Source organism: Tamandua tetradactyla, chromosome 1 (genome assembly GCF_023851605.1).
Source record: "Tamandua tetradactyla isolate mTamTet1 chromosome 1, mTamTet1.pri, whole genome shotgun sequence".
Lineage (NCBI taxonomy): Eukaryota > Metazoa > Chordata > Mammalia > Pilosa > Myrmecophagidae > Tamandua > Tamandua tetradactyla.
The window spans coordinates 71332870-71350857 of NC_135327.1; positions in this window are offsets into that span (position 1 = coordinate 71332870).

Below are 17988 nucleotides of genomic sequence, written 5' to 3' on the forward strand. Positions count from 1 at the left end.
TATCCTATTTTCTAGTTGTTTAAGAAGGAAGGTAAATTTAGTCTCACAGTTGCCAGCAGGAGAATTTGTCTATGGGCTCTTTTATTGGTTATGGAACGCATCTCCTTAGGGATATATAATCAATATATATCTTTGAATCTTTTGAATTAATTTGTTTCTCTTTTTTTTTTTTTGTCTGTCACTATAGTCTTGTGCAATTAGATTATCTTTTTATTAGTTTAAGTTTGAGGAGGATTTTTTCCCTGTTCAATTAAAACTTTAAATTCTCAATAACTTATACTGAGTTCAAATGTTAAAATAGTATTACAATGTGTTTTCAGTCTTATATTCATTCTTGTCTCATCTATTCTAGCCCATCCATTATGTATAGATTACAATCTCTAGCACATTTACACTTAATCTTCTGCTTCTTTTTGAAAACATAAGTGAATATACTTACATTTATTTATTTTCTCTCTTTCTAATGGAGAAGTAGAAGACCATAAACATTGTTTTTCTGTTCACTTTGTTAGCCTGCAATGCTTAATAGTGTAGCCCACTGTTTAAGCAACAAATTATATTCTCAAACATTTTGATTTTCACATCTTTTAAGTGAGAAATGACATCTCAGTGCAGTTAAGAAACAATTGGATTATCTCAGCCTTAACAATTTGGTCGGATACTACTGTGAAAATAATTTGTCCTCATGATTCCCATATAGAGGAGCACTTTTACATTATTTTATTTCTTAATGGACAATGGACTCTGGATATCTTATCTGTACAAAATATCTTGGGATATTTTATCCCAAGTGAGCTTGGATACATTAACTTTCTTCTATAAGGTATCTATTTCAACTGGGTTTACAAATTTTATTTACATAAAGGTATTTAAGAGAGTTCATACTGTTTTTCTGTTTTGATAATTATTTTGCCCAAATCAGTTGTTTTGATTTTGCACATTTATACTTTCTAACTTTTTTCTTTATTAGTCTTAGTGGCAATTTCTCTATTCCATTGATTTTTCAAAGGCAGCTTTACCTCATCCCCCCAACTTTATAACTTATCAAACTCTGCACTTATCTCAAACAATTCTTTCATTCTCTTTTCTCTTAGTTTTATTTATAAGCCTTTTTTAGGATTTTAAGATTTTTGAGTACTATGATGAGTTATATTTAAATTTTTAAAATTTCTCATTCATTAAGTATCTTCATGATGTGATCTTTTCCTATGAGCACTTTGATATGCTTGGTTTTTAATATTATTTCCCAGAATTTCTTGCTGTTGAATTTTGTATTTCAACCTTGATGCAAAACGTGTTTTACATTGTAATCTTCAAGTGAAATAGTCTCTTTTTCTAAATGACTTTTACTGTTTTAGTTCTTGATTTTTCTAAATGTTACTAACTAGGGCAGAAGAAGGTCCAGTTTAAACTCAGTGCTCTGCAAAACATTGATACTGACATAGTTACACATTTGCCACTTGAAAACGGCACTGATTCTCTGTCTTTCTGTCTCTCCTAGTCCCCTTCTCCCTCTCCCTTCAGCCTCGGGTCTGACTCATTTACATTCTCTTGTATTTGTTTAGGAAAGTTTTAAAGTTTTCTGAAGTTCACAGATTTCTCTAGGATATCAAACCAACCTCCTTTCACAGAATGCAGAAAGCTCTTGCTAATATAATTAGTTCCTATATCTCACTATCGAATATTCTCTAGGTTAGCTATGAACTTTCCTATGAGGACATTGGTGTGATGTGCACAGTCTTCCAGAAAATACGTGCAGATGTTCAAACCATAGTACAATGTGTTTTCAGTCTTATATCTACGTGAGGAAGAAAAACATTGTGGCGCTGGTAGAATCTGTGATTCTCTGTAATCAAGGATAGACTGAACTACTGTGACATTGTTTTGCTGTCAGATTGTTTTATAAAAAAATAATACCCAGGTGTTATGCTGGGGAATCCAACTTCGAATAGTCTGGAGCTTTGATATCTGTTTGTTAGATCAACCTAGAAGAAACAAGTTATTTGATGAAAGATAGTGAGATGAGTAAACATCAAAGAGATTTAAACTACAGGAAATTGTAGCTCAATTATGTTCATCAGAATTTCAAAATCCACAAGAGGAAATCAAAACAAATGGATATAATCATAAATTTTAAAGGGGAGAATTTGTAGAATTGTGCTTCTTAAACTTTTGCGTCCTTAAGAGTCACCTGTGAAATTCAGACAGATTTCCAGATGCTTATGTCAAGGATTCTGTCACAGGAATCTTGTCTATTTGCATTTTGACAAAGACTAGAAGTGATTCTGCCGCAGGTTGTTCACTGACTGCCTTCTAGGACTTGTTGCTCCGGAATATTTCACACAAATCACAAAGCTAATATTTTGCGTTGCATTATTACTGGCTTTCTAAACTAATATTGAAAAATTGGCTTCCTTTTTTCAACCCTAATGACCCTTAGAATCTGTCAAAATGACTAGACACTGACAATAAATCTCTCGTAATGTTGTGCTGTGCTTTATTCACCCAGGAACCAAGCTGAGCTAAGGCACTACCGTGGAGTATCCATCCTAGTCCTTTGGTGCTGCTGAACAATTAATTTTTCTACCGCACCATTTCCTGGTTAAATTGACTTGATCCCCTGATTAGTAACCTATGTGCACATAACAGGAATGCCCTACATAGATAACCAACCGTAATGAATTCATGTCTTCAAACAGCGCACAAACAACAGCCTTATAAATATGAAAAATCAAAGGACAAGTCTCTAGGAAATGAGAAGATAAACAGATTGAAAGTTAGGAAGCCAGTAATAATATATGTACATGGATATAAATATAGATATAGGATAGGTATAGCTATAGATTTGTCTGTGGCTTTACATTTTAAAGAAATAATGGTTATAGGGTGGTGCAATGGTGGCTCAGTGGCAGAATTCTTGCCTGTCATGCCAGAGACTTGGGTTCACTTCCCATGTAAAAAAATTTTTTAAATTAAAAATAATAAAGGTTATAGACTTCATTTTATTTGAGCTTGCAATATTACATAGTTCTTCTATTGATACTATTTTCATTTTAAATGCCTGTTCCTTTTGTTTTCCCCACTAGATGGATATCTAAGTTTGGGATAGTGTCTTATTCAGATTTGTGTTCCTACAGTTGTACTGAAAGTCATCCTCCATTCTTTCTTCACAAAGGAGGTAAGAAAGGATTTTCTGTGTCTTTGAATATTGGAAAACATCTTCGTTTTACCCTCACACACTTCAACAATTTGTCCTTGGAAAATGGCAGCCATTTGTTAATAATTAACACTAAATGGAAAATGAGGCTGAGACTCTGAGAAGTCAATGTACCTGTCCAAAGTTACTCACAGGGTAGTAAGTGGATTCTGGAGACAGAATTCAAATCCTCGCCTTTGAATTAATTTGTTCATGAAATAGTCATTCTTCTATTCAACTGGGGTTTGTTGTATGTCTTTCATGCTCCAGGCTCCATATGATACAGAGATGAATATATTTATGTTTTCCATTACCGAAAATTTCACAGAATAATGAATGGGATAGGCATGCTCTTCCTTTATTCTCTTCCATTCATCTTACCCTCTAATCAAACTCAATTGTTGCTTATTTCCACACACTGAACTTTACTCAGGCTCTGCACTTGAACATGCATTCCACCATCCTTACTCCTGGGGATTGCCTTTAAAGGCACATTTTGACCAACAATTCTCCATAATTTCTCTTACATGTAGCTTCCTATAATAGTATCTCCTCCAATATGTAACTCTTCTCTACCTACTGTGTTCCCAATACATTATTAATTCTCTTATTTCACCCCTTGCTTTCCCCTTGCCATTGCATTTATGAATTTGTAGCCTCATTACATGTGCAAAATTCTTCAAATTAACCATGTCTACTTATTTTCTCTTCAAGTGAGTTTATCAAATCCATCCCCCAAATACATTAGCTGTCCAGTACCTTTAATTCATTAATAGGAGTTAAATACTTTTAATGTCTTTCAAATGCCTTTAATTTATTATATTCCCTCATTTCCTACCATGCTAAAATGAGGTTCTCAGAGATGCTTTCCATAACTCTCCAATCTAAAATAACTGCTCATATCATTACCTACTATCAGGTACTGCCATTTTCTTTAAAATGGCTGATATATGTGATTATATTTTTGTAATGGACCCTTGATTTTCCATTCTCAAGGGTAAAGTCCCACTTTATTTAATCACTATATCTCTTATGACTGAAACAATATTTAACATTTAGAATATGCTTGAAAAATATTTATGAATAAAGTAATCAATTGCTACTTGTGAAAATTTTTATCAAATTTACACTGGGAAAATAAAACCATCTGACCAATAGCATTGACTCAGAAATGCCAAATAAGTTCAGTAAGCAATAAGCTTTCCTTACATTGGATAAATATTTTCTCTGTCTTGCTCTCCCTTATTTGGGTATGGGGCAAACACCTGCTAACTTCCAACTGGCAATACTTCAGCAAGGAATGAAGAGATCTCTTTATAGGATTGAATAAGGGATAAAGGTTTTCTATGCAGAGCTAGAGGCATTATATGTAGAAAATAGAAGCTGGAATTGTAATTATATCAAAACTATTGGGTGCACGGGTGGTTCAATGGTAGAATGCTTGCCTTCCACATGGGTGACAAGGGGTAGATTCTCATACCATGCACCCCCCAAAAAACTATTGCTGAAGGGTATGCATGTTGCCAAATCCATAATTTTAAATAAATTTTTGCTGCCTATCAATGCATTTGTGGGAAACATTGACAGTTTATTTTTTGTTGTTGTTTTGCCAGTTTATTTTCAGAAATAGTTAAAGTAAATATTTTTAGGTGTTTTTAAAAAGCCAGAACCATCAAGACTCAAAAAGTATTTATTGAACACTTGTAATGAACAATTATCTGGTTATTTTATAAATATCTCACTGATACATCCAATAATTCCCACTTTTCACAAGTGTGGACAGATACCTAACAAGATTAAATGCCTTGGCAGAATTCACTTAGCTAGTGAATGGTTTTAGACATGGTCACAGGGAAATTTCCAAAATCATTATTTAGCTTGCTTTTAAATTAATCAGCAAATATTTCCTAGTGTTCATTGTTGTGGTGTTGCTAAGAAGTTCTGTAAGTGACTATTAAGAGAAGATGTAAATAAGTAGCTGAGCCCATTGAGGATATCTGGAATACATTTTGTTTCTATATATTACCATGGGGCCACAAACTAGTGCTAACAGCAAATAAATGGCATCTTTGACTCATCATATTCCATAGATTTTGCTTCTTTCCTACTCAGTGGACTTTTAATTTTTGTCCCATAACATAGAGATTGTGGGCAAGTCAAGATGGGCTAGTTTCCTCTCCCTGCCTGAGCACATTTGACTAGGTCTCAGTTTTAATTTGGGTCCCCGCTTCCCAAACGCAGAGTCTGAGTTAAGAATTCAGGTTCTCGTATTTCTTTAAGAGACGATCCTGGGAAGTGAGGCAGGAAAGGAAAGAAAGCCCCATGGCAGGACATATTCATGAAGATGTTATTTACTATGGAGTTCCCACTAGGAAACTGCACAAAACAATTCCCAGAGTTGTTCCAGCTGAGAGGCAAGGAAGATGGGTGGGCTATTGATCCTTAATTGATTAAAAGCAAATTATAGGAAAAGAACTAGCAAAACAACAGAAAAAGATATAGAGTGTTAATATAGAGAAAATAATAAAAATAATAATAATAGTAAAAAAAAAAAAAGCAAATTATAGTCCTGAGGACTAATATCCAGGCACATCAGCCTACCCAGTGCATGGACTGAGACTGTTCATGTGGCAGGAAAAGCCATTAGGGAGAAAGCCACAGGGTTTTGAGATAGGAAGTCATCTGCATGCATGGCATTGGGGGGAAGATGGGTGATCCTCCATATACCTTCATTTGCTGTGATCCTCCATATACCTTCATTTACTTCTGATTGAGAGATGATTCAATCAAATCCTTTGTTCTCCAAGTCCCAGTTTAACTGCACCTTCTTTCCTTCACAAATCTATCCAAAATGTGTCCTTTGGGCTTCTATGCTGAACCAGTAACTTTGGTTCTGTACTTTGGTACTGTAAATATGAATAAAATAACATCCTTGTCCTTAAGATGGGAAGATGAAAGCAAACAACTTTACAAATCCATGCTTTAAAATTATAGAGGACACAAAATACAGGAATAGACAACTTGCAATGAGATACTGAAAGAGACCCAAATGTTTCTGGTAAAATCCAAGATGGCTTTTTGATTTTACATTTAAGCTGAGCTTTGAGTAAAAGGAGGAGTTTCCAAAGTACACAGCTTGGAAGGACACTTGAGATACAGGTCAACTTGTTGATGATCACATGAATCATTCTTTTCAAGAATTTATATAGCAGGATTTGAGACAGCAAAAGAAGTCAGAGGCAAAATTGTTAAGGGCGCTGAATAACCTGGTCAGAAACTGCAATATCAACAGAAGTAATTGAGGCTGACCAGGAGATTATAAGTGAATGAGCAGCATGCATGCAAGAAGAAAGATTCTCTTGTCTCTGTTGCCTCAGTGGGAAGATAAAATAAGAGACTAACTTGGATGTTAAAGCAATAGATAACTGCTAACATTGATATATACTTGTCTAGGGCAAAATCACTGGGGATAGAGAATAGAGAGCTGAGTCTAGATCTTTTCACCTCTTATTAATCTTATTTTTGTATTCCATCATGGTTTAGGAGTTGGGCTATGAAATAAGGCTGGCTGAATTCAGATTTAGTTTCTGCTACTTATTAGTTAAGCTTATATATAAAATTGATCAGATGAATTATTTCAGTTTTCTCCTTTCATTATGCAGACATATGAAAGCACTGACACCTTAGCATTGTTGGAAAGATTAGATGAGATAACCCTCATTTATCAGCTAGCATGGTATGTGATACATACGAAGAAGAAACAAGATGTTAGATACTGCTATTATTATTATTATTTTCACATGAATTATCATAAAATTGAAAATTTTATCCTAATGTACACTTTAATTTTGTGTATAATCAACTCTTATTTTCTTCACTAATTTTTCTAGTTTTTTCTAAATCAGATGGAAGCACACAATAGCATAATCACATATCATTTAAATGGAAAATTAATTTTTAATGAGTAAAAACATAATTATATTTGATTAATGAGATTATGCTTAATTATACAAGTACAGTATATCTTTCATTTACTGTTGTAAAAAGTATACAAGTCTTCATTACATCACTGCAATTCTCTAACATATGGTGAGAAACCATGACACATTTAATGGCTTATCCAGTACACTATGTAAAATACTTAAGGAAAAGAAAATACTAAAAACTAATCACATCATTAAGAATTTTTTGACTTTTTAGAATAATTTATAATTATTGTCTGCTCAGCTGAAAGTTGTAAGTGATTTATCTCATGGTTGTGAATTAGAGGCATTTAAATGACTTGATGATTAAGAAAGTTCCTAGGACCTCAATTACCTTACTTATTTTACTCTGACTCTTTCCAGCTATATTAGGTCAATCTTAACAAGAAAGTATATATTTAAATATTAATAAAATGGAAATTTATATAGACAAAAAGGCCCAAGATTGAATAAAAAGCATAATACTCTCCAGGAATGTAATGCATATACGAAACAATATCAGATGTGATATAGTTTCATGGAAGAATGGAAAAAGTAAAATAAAATAAAATAATATATAAATAAAGTGCGTTGCTATTTCTCATAATGAGATGAAATAGAGGAAGTCAATTAAAAAATCAGTGTCTTCAGTATCATTGCCAATTCACATGAATACTTCTTATATCTTAAAATAGAACCATTGCACATGCTCCATAAAATGCAACTTTGTGAATGCAAATCTGTGGCAACTAATCCAAATCTCATCACTGGATCAGTCTCATTAGCAATACACATATTTCCTATTTTACAAGCAAAAAATAAATAAGTAACCACCACTACAACAATAAGCAAGTACCACTATGGGGCCTCATCCAGTCTGTCTCCCGCTGAATCCTCAGTATTGTGAACATACAATGCCTCCACTTATTCATTTCCCATTCATGCCACACGAGGGTTTTCAAAGTCACTCCCCTGTAACTATGACAAAATGCATGGATCACCTTCCATTTCTCCCCCTGTCCGCAGGCAACACTGTTGCTTAGCCCTGTGTTTCCAAAAACCTCTTCTTTCCTGGTTTCCCTCTTTTCTGGTTTTCTTTCTACCTCTCAGCCTTTCTTTCCCAGTCTCCTTGGTCTTCTGGCCCATTCCCTTTCATCCCCTTCAAATATCATCTCATTTATACAATTTCCCCGTGGATACAGAATACCTAGGTATCTACGTGGAGCTTCACCAGCCTCATGATTATCTTAACCATTAGGCTTCCAAACCTAAACTAAGTTTGAAACCTATTTTATCTGCTTTAGTAGTAAAAGTAAGAACCAGCTGTTCAGTCTAGAAACCAGTGAGACATCCTCTGTTGCTAACATCTTCTTGCTTATAACTAATCCATCTCCAAATCTAGACAAACTTACCTGAATAATACATCTCAAATCTGGATTTGTCCTAAATTTTCTCATCATTGGACTGGGATTAAATATGTCAGAAAAGAAGATTACAGAGATAAAGAGTCCTTTTCACCATCTGATGTGAGGGGGTGTTCATGATATGGACATGTTGTCACTGGTGATGCTAACCTTGATTTCTTAGTTAAGTTGGTGCCTTCCAGATTTCTCCACTGTAAAGCTGAATTGTACTCTTCCCATACTTTATTGTTTAGAATTAAGTCCCTAAATCCAGCCCACACTCAAGAGGAAAGCTCCATGTCCTGGGAGGAGAAGTATAAACATAGTTCACTGAGAGTATTCACACCAGGAAGATCAAAGCATCCTTTTGTGTCCTCCATTTTATTTCAGATTTGAATGTTAATTCTTGTTCATTTACTGTTTATTGTCTATCCATCCTACTAGTCTGAATGTTCCAGGGTCAGAGATTGTCTTTTTTGCTTGCCACTGTAATTTATACGTCTTTTACATAGTGTCTGGTATATAGTAAGCATTGAACAAATAGTTGTTAAAAGAATAAATTCATGACAGAATGGTTTATAAAAAATAATGAAAACACTGAAATATATTTACAATGTACTTAATTTTTAGAGTCTATGAATCATTTGTCACACATTATATCAAAACGAGTTTCTGGTAGCATTGATTATTGAAGAACACTTTTTATTGATGTTTTACATGTGTTTCATTACCTTGGTAAATTGACCAGGGTGACATTTATATTCATTCATAATTCCTTTGAATGTGCTGTCACAGCAGGTCAAGACACTGTAGCAGGTTTTCACATTCTTAATATGTGGCAAAGCCTTTATTTACTCGCTCTAATTGAAGATCTCTTGCTTATACACTACTTGATTTATCCAAAAAGAACTTGCAGATCAACTAGGAGCCTGAGGAACTGTTGTGTAATTGCATTGCAGATATTCTAACATTGCTATAGAAAAAAGAAGCAATAACAAGAATGTGAAAAAAGTGATTTTGGATCTTCTAAATGGAATTAAAGATTTGTACATTGAGAAGAGGTTGATATAATGCAAAAACCTGGAACTTTTTAATACTCTGGAACCTATAATTTAAAGGACAGAATCAGCTATGGAGCAGTTCTATTGTTACAGAAATCTTGAGGATTCCATGGTGAAAATCTTTTGCTTCTATTTAATCACTGTAACTATTCAAAATATGGTCTCTTTTTAGTTCTATACACAAAATGTTAACATTCCAATAACTTCATTAATTTCTGAAATTAATAATTTAGCCATGTGAACTATTGTAATTTTTAGAACATTTTTCCTACAACACTGATGTCTTTTCTCTTATTAGAAGTCTCAGCCTTCTCAGATATAGACCCTCTCATCTATGGACATTTGATCTTTGATAAGGCAGTCAAGCCAACTCACCTGGGACAGAACAGTCTCTTCAATAAATGGTGCCTAGAGAACTGGATATCCATATGCAAAAGAATGAAAGAAGACCCATCTCTCACACCCTATACAAAAGTTAACTCAAAATGGATCAAAGATCTAAACATTAGGTCTAAGACCATAAAACAGTTAGAGGAAAATGTTGGGAGATATCTTATGGATCTTACAACTGGAGGTGGTTTTATGGACCTTAAACCTAAAGCAAGAACACTGAAGAAGGAAATAAATAAATGGGAGCTTCTCAAAATTAAACACTTTTGTGCATCAGAGAACTTCATCAAGAAAGTAGAAAGACAGCCTACACAATGGGAGACAATATTTGGAAATGACATATCAGATAAGGGTCTAGTATCCAGAATTTATAAAGAGATTATTCAACTCAACAACAAAAAGACAGCCAACCCAATTACAAAATGGGAAAAAGACTTAAACAGACACCTACCAGAAGAAGAAATACGGATGGCCAAGAGGCACATGAAGAGATGCTCAATGTCCCTGGCCATTAGAGAAATGCAAATCAAAACCACAATGAGATATCATCTCACACCCACCAGAATGGCCATTATCAACAAAACAGAAAACGACAAGTGCTGGAGAGGATGCGGAGAAAGAGGCACACTTATTCACTGTTGGTGGGAATGTCAAAGGGTGCAACCACTGTGGAAGGCAGTTTGGCGGTTCCTCAAAAAGCTGAATATAGAATTGCCATACGACCCAGCAATACCATTGCTAGGTATCTACTCAAAGGACTTAAGGGCAAAGACACAAACGGACATTTGCACACCAATGTTTATAGCAGCGTTATTTACAATTGCAAAGAGATGGAAACAGCCAAAATCTCCATCAACAGAAGAGTGGCTAAACAAACTGTGGTATATACATACGATGGAATATTATGCAGCTTTAAGACAAGATAAACTTGTGAACCATGTAATAACATGGATGGACCTAGAGAATATTATGCTGAGTGAATCCAGCCAAAAACTAAAGGACAAATACTGTATGGTCCCACTGTTGTGAACGGACATTCGAGAATAAACTTGAAATATGTCATTGGTAACAGAGTTCAGCAGGAGTTAGAAACAGGGTAAGATAATGGGTAATTGAAGCTGAAGGGATACAGATTGTGCAACAGGACTAGATACAAAAACTCAAAAATGGACAGCACAATAATACCTAATTGTAAAGTAATCATGTTAAAATACTGAATGAAGCTGCATCTGAGCTATAGGGTTTTTTTTTGTTTTTGTTTGCTTGTTGGTTTGTTTGTTGTTGTTGTTTTTTACTATTACTACTACTTTTATTTCTTTTCTTTATATTAACATTTTATATCTTTTTCTGTTGTGTTGCTAGTTCCTCTAAACTGATGCAAATGTACTAAGAAACAATGATCATGCATCTATGTGATGATGTTAAGAATTACTGAGTACATATGTAGAATGGTATGATTTCTAAATGTTGTGTTAATTTCTTTTTTTTCTTTCCGTTAATTAAAAAAAAAAAAAAAAAAAAAAAAAAGAAGTCTCAGCCTAGCTTTTTTCGAGGCCTGATTCACACGAGTGCATATAGGTGTAGTTTAGACAGAACCATTCCAACTTGATTCCTATAATGTGACTCTTAGCTAAATTCCTCTCTCCCCTGTAATTTCCTTTTACTTAATGCATACGTTAAGCCCTGCCATTTTTAACTCCTTGAGGGCATGCTTAGCCTTTAGCTAGCAGGTTACTAATAAAATTTTTGAATGTATTAATAAATGGAGCAATAAATGACAGAGACAATATACAAACATGTGTCTTCTAACTCTGTGTTCTCAGTTCATTCAAATTCATGAAAGCTATAGAAAAAATAATACTATAAAGAGGTATCTATGGATTTTTTATTGTTTCTATAACTGTCCTGTTAATTTGAAAGTATTTCAAAATTACAAGTTTAAAAATTAAAAAAAATCCACCTAGGTTGCAAGTTTTGGCTTAATTCAGACTAGTGTTCTTTCAATCTTTTGATCAGTTTTAATATTATATCTTTTTATCTTATAACTGGTATATTAAATGGGTTTCTTATAAAATATTTCCTTTTGTTATTCTAAGAATCTAAGGCTTTTATCAATTTAAATTTATTTTGATTATTCATTTATAAATGAAAGTATTTAAAGCTATGCATTTCCCTCAAAGCACTGCTTTGATATTCTGCATTTTCATTATCATTGCACTGACAATATGTTCTAATTTCCCTTGCAATTACTTCTTGGACTTACAGGTGAACTACACGTGGTATATAAATGTCTAAAAGAATGTTACTTTAATAATGGGGAAAAAATCTAGATAGCAAATAATATCACACTATTCTTGAGCTCAGCTGAGACCTGAGGTTGCAAGGCAACCAAACAAACTGACTACCAAAGAGGTAAGAAATAAACACCACCTCAAGGACGTAACAATGCAGTTGGCAACTCACATCTCGATAGAAACAGCAGAAGCAAGAAGATAATAGAATGATATTTTTCGTGCACTGAAAAGAAAATAACTGCAATCTTGAATTCTAGAGACAGTGAAATAGTCTTCCAAAATGAAAATATAGTGAAGATAAATACAGACAAAAGCAAAAAAGAATTTATTACCAGCAGTGTGGCCTTAAAAGGAATTTTAGAGAGGGGTTTTTAATAAGAAATAAGTTGACCTCTTAAGAGTGCATAAAAATAGCTGAAAAAAAGAAGATCACCAAAAATGTGTAAATAATTAGACTTTAAATGACTATTGAGAAGGTTACACATTACACACAGAATTGGAAATATAGGCACAAGACTATAAAGAATGGGAAAGGAATGAATAGGGCTACAGTCTTCTAAGATTCTAGTCTAATTCAATAAAAGCAAAAATGTATTAGATCATAATATGCATAATATAAAAGTGCCATTCTAGTCACCTAGGAATCAATAAAATCAATCAATCAAATAAAATATAACTAATAGCCAAATAAGAAAAATATGGAATATTCAATAAACAATGTAATATTCCAAAAGAGAATGGGGGAAATGTTCTAAGATAAATGATTCAAATAAAAAACAAATAATAAGCTAGTGAATATTAACCCACTGATATCAGGTGTTACATTAAATGTCACTAGAATAAACACTTGAATTAAAATACTGATATTGTACAACTGGATTTGTTTTTAAAAACCAAGCTTTCAAGAGACACATGTTAAATATAAGTACAAGAAAGTTTGAAAATAAAAGTTGAAACTTTATCACCAAAATGCCCAAAGAAACATATGGTAGCCACACTAATATTACTGAAACAAAGGAATGCTGACCTCATCTGGAACTTATGAAGATTAGGTTGTTCGTTATTATGAAGCACTCAGATGGTGTCTGGCAATCAGTAAATGCTCAGTTAAGTCTTACTAATTGTGCTGGTTTGAAAGGATGTATGTCCCCTAGAAAAGCCATGTTTTAATCAAAACCCCATTTCGTAAAGGCAAAATAATCCCTATTCAATACTGTATGTTTGAATCTGTAATTAGATCATCTCCCTGGAGATGTAACCCAATCAAGAGTGGTTGTTTAAGCTGGATTAGGGGAGATGTGTCTCCACCCATTTAGGTGGATCTTGATTAGTTTCTGGAGTCCTATAGAAGAGGAAACATTTTGGAGAATGAAAGAGATTCAGAGAGAGCAGAGAATGCTGCGGCACCAGGAAGCAGAGAGTCCTTCAGCTAGTGCTTTGGAAATGAAGAAGGAAAAAGCCTCCCAGGGAGTTTCATGAAACAGGAAGCCAGGAGAAGAAGCTAGCAGATGGTGCTGTGTTCGCCATGTGCCCTTCCAGATGAGAGAGAAACTCTGACTCTGTTCGCCATGTGCCCTTCCACTTGAGAGAGAAACTCTGAACTTTATCGGCCTTCTTGAACTGAGGTATCTTTTCCTGGATGCCTTAGATTGGACATTTCTATACACTTGTTTTAATTGGGACATTTTCTCAGCCTTAGAACTGTAAACTAGCAACTTATTAAATTCCCCTTTTTAAAAGCCATTCTGTTTGTGGTATATTGTATTCTGGCAGCTAGCAAACTAGAACACTAATCATGACTTCATACACTATCATATTTGTCTTTGTCCAAAAAAACTAAATTCAATCATGTCATTTAAAATTGTAAGTGCAAAACTATAGTATTTGAAATAGATCAAGCACATTTATTAGTAAAAATTTTTAAAAAGTAAAAAAAATATATATATAAGCAAATAACCCCATCCAAATGCAGAAAAAAAGATGTGTATTAGGGAAACAATTCTCAAATAAAAAAAATGTTTAAAATACCAAGTAGATTACTTCCCTATTCTAAACCAGAGGTTCTCAGGTGTGATTCCACCAAACAAAACTAAACACAGTTAGGTGGTGTTTTCAAAGACCCTGTGTGGATAAGGGAATTTTGGGGTGCTTTCTCTGCAGTGAAAGGCAATGAGCTAGGTGAGCCTGAGAGTGCCCAAAGACCCCCGAATGTCAGGCAACCAATCTTCCCAGAGCACCTCTAACCAGTGGGCAAAATGAACTTAGAGTCTCTGGTGCCTGGACAGACTTCACAATTCGCACTTGCAATGTCATGATCTTACCAATGGAGATCAGCCCAGCCACACAACCAATTCTGGATGCATTTTCTTCAGGCACACATGTAGAAGTGTAGCTGATACAAAAAGATATTTGCTGGCTTTCACTCAGAGACCTGTATATAACATACACTTCAAACAAATCATATATATCTGGTGAAAATATGATAATAAGCAGATATGCTAAGTACAGACATAAGCAAAGAGGAAAACAAGACAAAAATGAAAGAAATAAGTTTGGTAATATTAATAGTGAACAGCATAAATTTCAATACACAAATAATTCATGAGACAAAGTTATTTCATATTAAAATAAAGACTCAATAGCAAAAATCATAAGACTATTTAAGCTTTAAGACATAAACATTTTTAAAAATCAACATCTGTGAAGGAAAAATGTAACAAGCAAAAGGTACATTTTTAGAGAAACACAATTATGGTCTGAAATTTTAACAGACCCGTCTCAGTCATCAAATTCCAGCAAGAGTCATTTAAAGGGAAGAAAGCTTCCCAAAGCACCTAACAGAGTTCAAGACAACCTGACAGCATCACCTGTATAGCACAATAAATAAAGGCTGAAGTCCACTGTTGCTACACATATAAAAGCTATTTAATAAATATACGTAGTAAATAAAATCTAGAAATAAATTAAATGAACACATCATCATAAAATGAGTTATTTAAGGAAGGTAAATTTTGTACAATGATGAGTGATCTATTAAGGCAATTCATTATACATACAGTAGACTTGGGAAAAAAAAACATGATGACCCTTATGAGTCAAAAAATGAAGATAAAACTGGAGGAATCACACCCCTTGATTTTAAGATTTACTATACAGGTACTGCAAATAAGAGAAGGAACTATTGACAGAGGATAGACAAAAAGATTAGTAGGACGGTATAGACATTATAGGAATAGACCCACACAAATACGGCCAACCAATATTTGACAGAGGTACACAAGCAATTAAATAAAGGTTAGTCTAAAAAAAAAAAGGTTAGTCTAAAATTGACAAGTGATATTAGAAGAATTCGATGTTCATAGACAAAAATATTTAAACCAGGACTTCACCTCACATCTGAACCTCACATCTTATACAAAAATTAACTCAAAATGAACTAAAAAGTTGAAACTATGCAACTTTTAGAAAAAAACATAGAAAAACACCTTCCTGACTTGGGGTCAGGAAAAGAGTTCTTACACGTGAAAGCAGAGGCAGGATCTATTTTCAAAAAGATAAATTGGAATTCTTCCTAATTAAAAATCTTTACTCTGGGAAGTCCTGTTAAGAGTATGAAAAGAAAAACTGTAGGCTGAGAAAATCTTTACAAATCACATATTCATCAAATGACTAGTGCTCAGAATATATAAAGAACCCTCTAAAGTAAACAGTAAGAAAACAGAATTCCAGTAACAAAATCTCATTATAGGTTTTGAATATATACTTCAAAGAAGATACACAATGGTAAATAAGCACAAGAAAAGATGTTTAACGTCACTAGAATTGCAAATTAAAACCATGATGAGCTACCAGTTCCCACCTATTAGAATGACTAAAATAAAATATGATAGTATCAAGTGTTAGTATGGATATGGAGAAGATTTGGTCTCTTATACATTGCTAATGGGGATATAAAATGGTACAGCCACTCTGGAAAGCAGTTTGGGAACATTTTGTTAAATAATCACCATAAGCAGGCACACTGATATATTTGTCCTAGAGAGGAAGGTTTATACTCACTCAAAAACTACATGATTGTTCGGAGCAGCATTATTTGAAATAGCCTCAAACTGGAAACAAATTGTACATCCTTTGTAGTGTCTATGGGTAAAAATGCCATGGTACATCCAAACAATGGAATACTATTTAGCAATAGAATGGAATAGACTATTGATGTTCACAAAAATGTGGATTCACCTCAGAGGTACTGTGCTCAGTGAAAAAGCTAAAATTGAATGGTTACATATTGCTTGGTTACATTTATATACCTTTAAACAGTGATGGAGATGAGATCAGGGGTTAAGGTTTGGAAGGGAGCCATCATTTACAGAAATAAGGAGAGTTTATTTGTGGTGATGGAACAGTCCATATGCTACTTGTGGCGATGGTTACTCCAGTCTACACAGGTGATAGGATTTCATGGAACGGGGTACACACACACATGTGCACATGCAGAGTGCAAAATTCTAGTAAATTTTGGATAAAGGTCTGTTCCTAGAGGAAGCTAGGTAAAGGGTACATGGGAATTCTGTTCTTTTTTTGTTTTTTAGAATATTTTGTGTCTTAAATTACTTCAAAAAGTTGTTAAAGAAGACATACAAACTTACCCTGAGAACGTCAAAAACATATTTGGTATAATACACTTATATTCTTAATTAAAAGAATGAACAAAAGGGTGAGGAAATGAGGAGAGGTAGGTAGAAGGGAGGTAAAATTAAGAAGAAAAGAGGGGAAGGGAAAGAAGGAGGGAGGGATGGCAGAAAGGAGGGAAGGAGGAAGTTAAGAAGAAAAAGAAGGAAAATTCCTTTTGATAAAGATTCTCTTTTACAAAGTAATATCCAGCATCATATTCAAAGGTGAAACAGGAGAGCTTTCACATCAAAATCAAGAACAAATATAGTATCTCTATTAGTGGTATCATTCAACATGTTTTTTAATCTAATAAGTGCAACTAGGCCAGAAAAACTTAATCAGAGACACATATGTGAAAAGAAAACATCTTTTGTTATTTATAGAAAACATGATTTTCTACCAATAAAAAAATACAGTTATGGTAAGTAATTAGTGTATATAGGAATATTATCAGCTATAAATGAGTACATAACTTAACAAATGTATATAATAATACTCAACACATAGACAGTATAGTGGGTGAAAAGATCCAATTAATGATTTGGGAGAAAAATACCTAGAAGGAGACATCACAAGAAATTAAGCCCTAAATAAAATATAACAATAACAATAAAAATTAAAAACAAAATTTACAACACCTCCAACTACAAAACTTTACTGAATTAAATGAAGAAAGATAGGAAGAAATATCTTGTTCCAAGAAGAAAGCACTTCCTTTAGGGGAATTTAGATTATGAATTTGACTATTTGCAATAATAGTTGCTAGAAGTACGAGTTCCTAAATGCATAGTTGGTTGGATGTAAGAAGATAGAGGCAGTGAGCACCTAACCATTCTAGGATATGAACTTTATAATCTTTGTCACACAATAATCAATTACCTGGAAGGAAGACCTCATGCAGAGTATGGCTGCAATACTGGGAGCTACAGGATAACTATTTCAGCATGTTGACTTGCACTGGCTAACTCACGCGTTGTTTCCAAATTCCTATAATAGAGCTAGGGGCTTAGA